Source organism: Ambystoma mexicanum, chromosome 5p (genome assembly GCF_040938575.1).
Source record: "Ambystoma mexicanum isolate Mex_15411 chromosome 5p, UKY_AmexF1_1, whole genome shotgun sequence".
Lineage (NCBI taxonomy): Eukaryota > Metazoa > Chordata > Amphibia > Caudata > Ambystomatidae > Ambystoma > Ambystoma mexicanum.
Genome location: NC_090930.1, coordinates 155,959,343 through 155,970,426, shown reverse-complemented (window position 1 = coordinate 155,970,426; position 11,084 = coordinate 155,959,343). Strand labels below are relative to the sequence as shown.

At 46.4% G+C, this 11,084-nt stretch overlaps 1 long non-coding RNA gene across 1 annotated transcript in view; it reads right to left on the bottom strand.

Moving 5' to 3' along the window:
• Positions 1-938: 938 nt before the first annotated feature.
• Positions 939-11,084, bottom strand: part of LOC138481632 (uncharacterized) — a 43,143-nt gene continuing 32,997 nt past the window's right edge. Inside the window, exon 3 of the long non-coding RNA XR_011274298.1 lies at positions 939-2,000. This is a non-coding gene — a long non-coding RNA (uncharacterized lncRNA). The remainder of the gene's footprint in view (positions 2,001-11,084) is intronic.

Sequence of the window (11,084 nt, the reverse complement as noted above, 5' to 3'; positions counted from 1 at the left end):
AGAGATTCTTATCGCAACGTTTCTTTGATCTGACAAAAACTGTACACTTACTGCAGAAACAAAGCCTATATTTTTCTTCCTTGTGCACTCACACCGGCTTTTCCATTGTTGCGATCCATGTCAACTTTGTGATATGCTCTGTCCAGATTTGCGCACAGAATTTTCCACTCGTGTTATCCTTTCCTTGCTATCATTTACCAGTCCTTCTGCCAAGCAAGGTAGTGTGATGTCCTGCCAGTTATTATTGACATACTTACGTCTTTTCACCATCAGATATGGCAGCTCCACACAATTGACATCTTTTGTAACGCTGCTGTGCTGTACAAGATCTGGACACACCATTTGCAGTTACACACTATGTCCCTGTAACATTCCTTTTATTCTTCATAGCGCAGGATGAACTAGGCATTGTTCCTCTATAATTTGGACTGCTTGTGGTACTAATACCTTGGGAGCCCCTGATGCATGTGGAATGAGTGAACACACATAACAGCTTCCATTCACAGCAGTTCTCCCCACACCACTCATGTCAGAATACCATGAGTTGGTGAACACAGGATGCTGAATAGCCTCAATCACATCCAAACCCAGCCCATGATACGTGCCATACTGTCTTCGTACTTGTGTTTTGATTATTCCATTGTTGCCAATCTCCTACTTGCTGAAAACAAGATTTTCACGGTTTCCCCCACTGTCGTGTTGTGCTTGTTAAATGAATGAAATTAATTTCCATTATTATTGTTAGTGTTCACATTAGTGCTAATATATGTAACTCCACTCATATTATTAACATGTATATGCATTGTCCCATTTGGATAATATACACTACCATTTTCCCTTCCCCCCTTCATAGGGCCTCCCCCTATAACACCCTCCTGTTACACCTTGATGTGGGAGTAAGAGATATGCAGACTATAATCTTGATTAATAACCAACTTTTATTTAATATAAAACAAAGTAAAATATGAAAGAGCCAGAAAAGGATACTGTAGCGTGGAAGATCCTTCAGGATGGAGAAATATGACTCCTTAGAATTATGAGTCTTGTGGTGTTGATTTCATGTAAGAAAACAAAAACAACTCTTCATGGGATTTCAACAACCAGAAGAAAAATCTGTTCTTTTATCACCAGATCGTAGTAACCCTCCAATGGTAAGAAGGTAACTTTCTGTGATGTGACTCTAGGTTCTTTAATTGTTCACATAGGTTAAACGTCTTTTGGTAAACCCCACGGTGCCACTCAAGTGGGTTTCATATCTTTGGCTACTTCCCAAGATTCTCTAACAGTCTCTTCATTACTGAACTAACTTTGTTTTAAAAGATTATTCTTTACAACTAATTCATAATACTTTCTTTTGGGGTTACTCTTTTCAAAACGTTTTAAACTGTGAGTGAAAACAATTTCTCATTGAGATGGTGTTAATTCAGCTCCTCTCTCCTCGCTTCTATAATGAGGACTCATCCATTACCTTCTATCTTTACATGGGAAGGCTTTGCTGTCGGCCACGCCTCTCTGTGTCCTTACGTCCCTCTGCGGAACCTCGCTGTTTGGAGCCGCGTGGATCGATCAGCTGTTTAGCCCCTCATGACTTTGCGCGCCTTCTGGTACGCAAAGTCTTGCCAGCTGACAGGACAGAGTCGATCAGCTGTCGAGGCCCCTCCTGTTTTCCTTGCCTTCTGATACGCGAAGTCTTGACAGCTGCCAGGACGGAGTCGATCAGCTGTCGAGGCCCCTCCTGTTATCCTTGCCTTCTGATACGCGATCCTTGGTTCAGCCCACTCCGTCTCCTTCTCTTCGTATTCTCCCTCAACCTCGGATTTTCTGCTGTTTCAACATAAATGAAGCGGAATACTCTCCGTATCTAAATCAACTTGACTTAAGTAAATAGTACTCTAAAACAGGCGCAACAGCTCAATTTAAATTTGGTTCCCTTTTTGAGTCATCTCCTAATACACCCACTGGTAACGGAGGTCTTTCTTCTTCTCGTCGTCTGGTGTCTCCTAGCAATGAAAACAAAAGCAAATCCTTATTGAAGGAAAGCACCTTAATACTTTCTTAATTTGCCATTACTAGGGTCAACCATATCAATAAGGCCCACCAATTACCATGAACCCTTTGAGATTCCCTTGGAATTAGACCCCCAGGAATTATACCCCATTACACCTACCCAATACAATCCCAACAGCACTATCAATATCACACAGAGACCTACGATAATAGTCAACCCACAACAATAAACATAGTTCCATAGTCTGTCATTCATGCATCTACACCTCAGGTCCCTACTCAACTAATTATTTACATTAGTCACATCCATCTTCTTCTTTCCTGAAATGAAAAGACAGACACACAGGACAACAAAAAGGTGAAACGTAAAAGATGTACTTTGTACACAAAGAAAGAAGGAAAAGAAAGAGAGAATGAGAGAACGAGAAAAGAAAAAGAAGGGAGAAAGAGAAAGAGAGAAAGAGAGAATGAGAAAAAGAAAAGGAAAGGAAAGCAGAGCAAAAAGAAAGAAGGAAGAAAGTGCTCCTGAAAAAAATGATGTTTCATCTGTCCTGTTAGTGTAGGTGGTGCACTTGACGACCACCACAACAGATGGCAGGGATAATGCTTCTATCAGTATTTATAGCAGTACTGCATGCTGCACTGGGGATCCATCCACCCTCCAAAGCCCCCTCCTCTTCCATGATTCCGAATATATTGTGACATAGCACCCTTTAGACACTCTTAATGCTTTGATGAGCGCTGCGAGTTCCACTGCCGGTGCAGAATAATGCATGGGCAACCTTTTCATGACCACCGTCTTGTACTCCCCTTCCTTAAACCGTACCACCACTGCCCCTGTCAGTCTTTGTCCAACCTCCTGATCAATTGTGGAACACTCATCAACAAAAAGTAGCTCACCTCTGTCAATTCACAGTCCCTTGTTTTGGGAATGTTGTCCTCCTCCCCCTCATATGTGGCACAGTCATGGGTCGTTTTGTCCTCAGTAGTAGGCATACACATTAGAAAGGTGTCAGGGTTCACTGTTTTGCGTCTAACCACATGCATATGGGGTTTAGAAAGGATGATCTCATATGCCGAAGATCTTTGTGTAGTCGGACTCGATTTTGACCTTTCTAGACTGGTAAAGAAAGAATGTTCCACATACAACGTGACTGAACACCCAATTACAATTGTAGAACTTTTCAATATTGCAAAAGCAGCAGCTGCTTAAAAAAGTATGCACGCAAACTGCCCTTGCATCACTGTATCCAAAGTGCCGCTATAATAGGCCAATGACTTATGGCCCATAATGCTCTTATCAATACCATGGTCATAAACTGCCCATCTGAATGTAAAAACAAGTAAAATTCCTGCATGTAATCTGGGGTGGCCAGTACGGGTTGCGAACTAATAACTTCTATTAAGTCGTCAAACTGATCATGTCTGCCGTCCACTGAAACCTGTGACCCTATGTTTTTTGTGTTTCCCTAAGGGCCGTAACTGTGGCCTTGTGTATGCCGCGTCCTTTAGAATCCAGGCCCTACAGTAGTAACACAGGCCCAGAAACTTCTGCATTTCTTTAACTCAGGCTGGTCTGGAGGTGGCGCGTACTGGCGCTGCCCTGTCTGGTAGTATTTTTTTACCGTTCATTGATATGAACTGGCCCAAATGAAGCACTTCCTGTTGACAATATTGCAATTTGGCCTTATCAACCTTGTACCCCTAACAGGCCAGCAATTTTAGGAGTGCAATGGAATCCCTTTTACAGTGCTGTTCACTGTCACTACACACAAGCAGATCCTCCATGTACCGGATAATCGTGCTAGGCACCTGAATATTCCCTAAATCGGCATGCAGTATTATGTTAAATATGCTCAGGCTCTCGCAGTACCCCTGAGGTGACCTAGTATGTTTGAACTGGCTCTGGGCCTGTGTAAATGCCCTGAGGTACCTCGACTCAGGATGGACATGTGTTCCAAAATGCTCTTGTTGTGTGAGCCTTGCACTGGACATGGGCAGGGCATCCCCCCTCCTCCTGTCCCCGCGATCCACTGCTTATGATATTTCTCCACCCTGTCATGATACAGTGGCAGGACCTAAAACATATGTTCTATTGGTGTTCGACCCCCCCCCCAGATGCTAGTGATTTCTATCTCTTACTGACCCCGCAAAGTCCTGCTAATGCACCATGCACGCAGATGCTTGCTTGTAACCAAAAGAATGAAAATCAACCCCCCACTTTTTGTCATGATGCCCGCTCCCGGGGAGCCGGTTCAAGCCCTGCGTCCCCGAAAGCGGACATCCAGTCCCCAAGGAAGGACCCAGCAACCCCATATAGGGGCCCTTTGGACAGTGTCCTGGCGCCTATGGCGCCAGGCTCATTATGGGAGTGCTTGGGTGCACTTACCTGATGCAGACCATGATGCAGGATCCCGGCCTCCTTGAGGCCTGAAAGGAACTACTTTACCTGTGGGACTAATTTACCATCCGGGCGTGGTCGGGGAAGGATACATACCTAATTGGAGGAAGGATACATACCTGGAACTTCTTTCAAGGCTATTTAAATCCCACCTGAACAGCCACACGTGCTTTGCGTTGTTCTGCATCTAGCAGCTGGACGCTCACCGTGTCTGCTCCTGCATCCCGACTTCTGCCACGCCTGCCAGCATCCTGGATCACCTGCAAAGGAAGAGAAGAAGAGAACAGAAGAAGGAAAAGCCCATCTGCTAAATCCGCATCCCGGAGACATCTCGCCGACAATTCTGAAAAGGAAAACTTTTATTTAAAAGCTCATCGCGGCGATCGCTGCAGCGCCGTATTCCACTCACCTTTACAGGGTGCCTCCATGTTCAGAAGCGATCATCCGGATTCGCAGTCACGCCACAGCGCCTAGGGAGAAAAAGACCAGAACAAAAGGTGAGAGAGAGAAGGGAATAAGGAAATCTAAATCTCCATGTTAAGACCTACCTGTTGATTCATTCCCTCTTCATTTCGGGTCCGCGCCGCATCCTGGCATTTCCGGACCCCGGCCCCTAAGGGGAAAAAGAGACATCAGCGTTAATGAGCGAATGAAAAGACATTACCAAAAGACGCTAATTAAAGACTTACCTGATTTCTACAAGGATTTCACCTCTCATCTCGGGTCGGTGCCTGTTCCCCGGCATTCCGTACCCCGGCCCCTATGGGGAAAAAGACACTAGCATTAGTACATTAATGCATGGACACAAGGGGAACCTCTTATCAAAAAACTTACCTGGAAGCCAAGCAAGTTTGGTTCTCACCAATCCGAAAATCCAGTGAAGTAACTGGATATCAACGCGCCCCTGCATCAGAAGCAGGATGGAGAGCTCGTCCTTCCAGACCCTAAGGTGAGACGCTACGAGGAATCACAGAAGGGTTTCGAGGAGGGTGAGAGGGGAAAGTGGGAGGCCGATTGCATTACCCCGCAGACAGTTAATCCCCTATTTTCGCCTACAGAAGGATACTTCTGCAAACCAGACTAGCCAGATGTGGGGGCCCGGTCCAGTCCGTCTTCCGAACCCTGCGCATCACCTTAGAAGAGGTCACAGCAGCGCGAACCAGGCCAGCGCCTCCGTGGGAGTCAGGTGAGCGTAACAGAACGCGAAGCCTTCCTACAAATTCCCACCCAGGCGCTATGGAAAGTTCTGAGACTGATCAGTTGGCCCAATTACTGGGGGAATTACGGGCCGAAGTACATGCCGCTCGTCAAGAGACTAATGCCCTCAGGAGGGAATTAATAATATCAAAGTAAAGAACTGATGACCTGGCCAGACAGCTTTTGCAAGGTCAAGCTGGGCAAACTCCTCTACCCGGTTCCGGAGGGAACCCCGCTCCTGTGGTTTCCAGTAACCCTGTGCAGATTAATCTACCTGGAAACATGCCGCTGGCCCCACCCGAACGCTTTGCTGGGGACCCCAAACGATTCGCCATATTCATGAACCAGTGTCGTTTGCACTTCCTATGCAGACCTGGGGCCTTCCCTAATGATCAGACCAAGGTAGCCTTTGTATTGTCATATCTCAGCGGCTGCGCTGCCGATTGGTCAGTTCCACTGGTTACTCAAGATGACCCGATTCTCCGTGATTTTCAAAGGTTTCAAGCAAGCATGGAAAGGTTATTTGCTCGACACTCTCAGGGGCAGGCTCTGGATGACAAACTTCTATCCCTGCGACAGGGCAATCAGGACCTCCTATCCTATATTGCAACCTTTAATAGACTAATTGTGGAAACGGGATGGCCAGAGGATAAAAGAGTCACGTTGTTTTAACGAGGCCTACGCGGAGAACTTAAAGATGTCTTGGCCCAAGTTGTAAATCCGCCCCAAGAATGCACAGAGTATATAGACTTAGTGGTCCAATTGGATCACAGACTTCAAAACAGAAAAGCAGATCGGTCCAGGTTTGAGACCCGGGTGTTGGTCAAGACCCATGCTAATCCCAAGGGAGTTGATGTCTCTGAGCCTATGCAAATTGGAGGGGTTAAAGGACCCTTAACTCAAAAGGAACGTGAAAGGAGGCGGCAGTTAAAATTATGTCTTTATTGTGGGAATTCTGGACACTTTCTACGAGATTGCCCGGCAAAACCGCCCAAAAGGCGGTAGGAGCCGCTGATAAAAACCATGAAGACTCTGTTTCGGGAAACGACTCAGCCCGACAAGTGTAGGGGTCCGCTTGCCGAGCTTGAAAACTAACTCTCAGACCTCGCATTTCATTGTGCCAATGGTTCCCGTAGATCCAGAACACCCTAAGCGGTTGTATGCAATAAAGGCATACATCGATAGTGGGGCTATTGGAAACTATGTGGATCGTGAATTGGTCTCTAGGATTAACCTCCCTCTCCGTCCTAAAACCAGCAAAGATGTCATCACCACAGTCGATGGAACTGAAATTGCCTCTGAACCGGTAACACATTCCACTACCGAGGTGACTCTTATTGGTCCCGACGGCCATCGGGAGGGTGTTGTGTTTGATGTAATCAAGGCTCCACAGTTTCAGGTTATTCTTGGAATCCCTTGGTTAGAGACACATAATCCTCGAATTGATTGGCGAGCTAAGAGAATAACCTTCCCGGATTGTACACAAACCTGCTACCCAGAAAACCTGAAGATTAATCTAGCATCTGTAACCTCTGCCTCCATGCAACTACCTCCGGAATATCAAGACTTTCAGGACGTCTTCCAAAAGGAACAGGCCAACACGTTACCTCCTCACAGATCGTACGATTGCCAAATCGATCTGGTGCCCGGTGCACAACCCCCTTGTAGCAGGATTTATGCCCTTACCGAACCTGAGAACCTGCATTTGAGACAATATTTGGATCAATACCTAGCTAATGGTTTTATTCGCCCGTCAAAGTCCCCGGCATCCTCAGCTTTGTTCTTCGTGCCCAAAAAAGAAGGCAACCTTAGAACTTGTATCGATTACCGCGCATTGAACCAGATAACGGTTAAAAACCGTTATCCTCTGCCTCTGATCCCTGAACTCCTTGACCAGGTGAAGGACGCTTGCATATACACCAAGTTAGATCTCCGGGGGGCTTATCATCTGGTACGAGTTAAAGAAGGCGACGAATGGAAAACTGCCTTCCGTACTAAATACGGATTATTCGAGTACCAGGTGATGCCTTTCGGATTGTGTAACGCGCCGGCTGCCTTCCAATACTTCATGAATGATGTCCTTTGGGAACTCATCGATGTTTGTGTTGTCGTATATATCGATGACATTCTGGTGTACTCCTCTTCGGAATCTGATCACAGAAAACACGTCAGGGCAGTACTTGAAAAACTGCGCCAACACAAACTATTTGCTAAATTGGAGAAATGTGTTTTCCATACCACAGAAGTCGAGTTTCTAGGTTTCATCCTGACACCCAAAGGAGTCCGAATGGACTCAAGAAAAGTGGATGCCATCCTCAAATGGCCATCACCTAGCTCTGTAAAAGGGGTTCAAAGCATGCTCGGCTTTGCCAATTTCTATCGCAGGTTTATCCCGGAATTTTCACGCGTGGTACAACCCATTACTGCACTCTTGAGGAAAAATAAACATTTTGAATGGTCTGAAGAAGCCGAGCAGGCCTTTCAGGATTTAAAAGCTAAGTTTACCTCCGCACGTATATTGAAACACCCGCGTCCAGATCTCCCTTATGTCGTCGAGACTGACGCATCCAGCCTAGCCATGGGAGCTGTCCTGTCCCAAAGAGATCCCGAAACCAACCAACTGCATCCCGTAGCATTTTGGTCCAGATAATTCTCGGCACCCGAGGTTAATTATGCAATCACGGACAAAGAACTGTTAGCCATTAAGTCCGCTTTTAAAGCCTGGTGGCATTATCTGCTTGGCGCTCGACATACCATCAGAGTGATCACTGATCACCGGAATTTACAGTATTTGAAAACCGCCAAGGCTCAGTCATCACGGCAGCTCCGATGGGCTTTGTTTTCCGCTGAATTTGATTTTGTGATTACCTATCGACCTGGCTGCAAGAATGGCAAAGCAGACGCCTTATCCCGAATTGGAATGGGAGAATCTGATACAAACTCAGAACCAGTACCAATAATTCCCGAACAGAGGATTCTAGGAATGACTTCGTTACAGACGCTAGAAGACATTCAAGCCAGAGTGAAACAACTCCTGGACCATACAACCTTACAGGATTGGGTACAAAAGGGATTCAGACTTTACGATAGATAAATGTTTACCTTATTTCCAAGGACGCTTATTCCTGCCACATAAGGAATTACACGAACTAGTTATTTCCGGTTATCATGATACATTAATAGAGGGACACCCCGGTATTGCCAAGACAGGGGAAAAGGTGAAACGACAATTTTGGTGGCCCTCTTGGCGAAAAGATGTTAAATCTTTTGTGATGTCCTGTGGTGTTTGCGCCCACAATAAAAGTCAAAAGAAAAGACCAGCCGGTCTCCTTCAACCTCTAGACATACCGCCAGCACCCTGGCACACCCTATCAATGGATTTTATTACGGACCTGCCTCCTTGTTCGGGGTACAATACTATTCTGGTAATTGTGGATTTGTTTTCCAAAATGGCCCACTTTATTCCTTTGAAAGGTTTACCTTCAGCTTCTGTCCTAGCCAAATAATTCCTCGAAATTATTGTTCGGCTACATGGATTCCCATATATACTAATCTCTTACTGGGGAAGCCAATTCATTTCCCACTTCTGGCGCAAATGTTGTCAAATGGCGCAGATCAACGTAAGATTATCGACCAGTCACCACCCTCAGACCGATGGTCAGACCGAGAGGACAAATCAGACCCTTGAGCAGTACTTACGGTGTATGTTACAGCAATCTGAAAGCAACTGGAAAGACATTCTTTGGATAGCCGAATACGCATATAATAATTCGGTACACTCTGGAACTGGCCATAGTCCTTTTTATACTTTGTTTGGGCATCACCCTGGAACCTCAAACCTTGACTCACCTCAGAACCTCGGAATGCCTGCAGTAGAACATCTGCATTCTACAATTAGCCAAGCCTTCAAAGAGGCAACTACGCATTTACAACAAGCCAAGAGAAAATACAAGGAGAATGCTGATCTACATCGGAGTGAAGCACCTCCGTATCAGATTGGGGATCAAGTGTGTTTAGCTACCAGACATTTACCACTCAAAGGGCCTCGAACTTTTAACCCAAAATATCTGGGACCTTATTCTATTACGGCAATAATTAACCCAGTGGCTGTTAAACTTGATTTACCAGCTAGTATGCGAATTCACCCTGTTTTTCATGTGTCACTTCTGAAACCAGTGGTACCTGGAACCGACTACTCAAACCTCCAGAACCTATTCTAATAGATGGGGAGCCCGAATTCGAAAGTGAAGAACATTTTAGACTCAAAAATGTTTAGGTCAAAACTGTTCTACCTAATTGATTGGAAGGGGTACGGACCTCAGGAGAGGTCGTGGGAACCCAGCGACCATGTGCATGCACTTCGATTAGTCAGGAAATTCCACCGACTCTTCCCAGACAAACCAAAACCCCCGGAGGGAACAACCTTGGGAGGGGCCTTGGGGGGGAGTGCTGTCATGATGCCCGCTCCCGGGGAGCCGGTTCAAGCCCTGCGCCCCCGAAAGCGGACATCCAGTCCCCAAGGAAGTACCCAGCAACCCCATATAGGGGCCCTTTGGACAGTGTCCTGGCGCCTATGGCGCCAGGCTCATTATGGGAGTGCTTGGGTGCACTTACATGATGCAGACCATGCTGCAGGATCCCGGCCTCCTTGAGGCCTGAAAGGAACTACTTTACCTGTGGGACTAATTTACCATCCGGGCGTGGTCGGGGAAGGATACATACCTAATTGGAGGAAGGATACATACCTGGAACTTCTTCCAAGGCTATTTAAACCCCACCCAAACAGCCACACGTGCTTCGCGTTGTTCTGCATCTAGCAGCTGGACGCTCACCGTGTCTGCTCCTGCATCCTGACTTCTGCCACGCCTGCCAGCATCCTGGATCACCTGTAAAGGAAGAGAAGAAGAGAACAGAAGAAGGAAAAGTCCTTACCTGCTAAATCCGCATCCCGGAGACATCTCGCCGACAATTCTGAAAAGGGAAACTTTTATTTAAAAGCTCATCGCGTCGATCGCTGCAGCGCCGCATTCCACTCACCTTTACAGGGCGCCTCCATGTTCAGCAGCGATCATCCGGATTAGCAGTCACGCCACAGCGCCTAGGGAGAAAAAGACCAGAACAAAAGGTGAGAGAGAGAAGGGAATAAGGAAAGCTAAATCTCCATGTTAAGACTTACCTGTTGATTCATTCCCTCTTCATTTCGGGTCCGCGCCGCATCCTGGCATTTCCGGACCCCGTCCCCTAAGGGGAAAAAGAGACATCAGCGTTAATGAGCGAATGAAAAGACATTACCAAAAGACGCTCATTAAAGACTTACCTGATTTCTACAAGGATTTCACCTCTCATCTCGGGTCGGTGCCTGTTCCCCGGCATTCCGTACCCCGGCCCCTATGGGGAAAAAGACACTAGCATTAGTACATTAATGCATGGACACAAGGGGAACCTCTCATCAAAAAACTTACCTGGAAGCCAAGCAAGT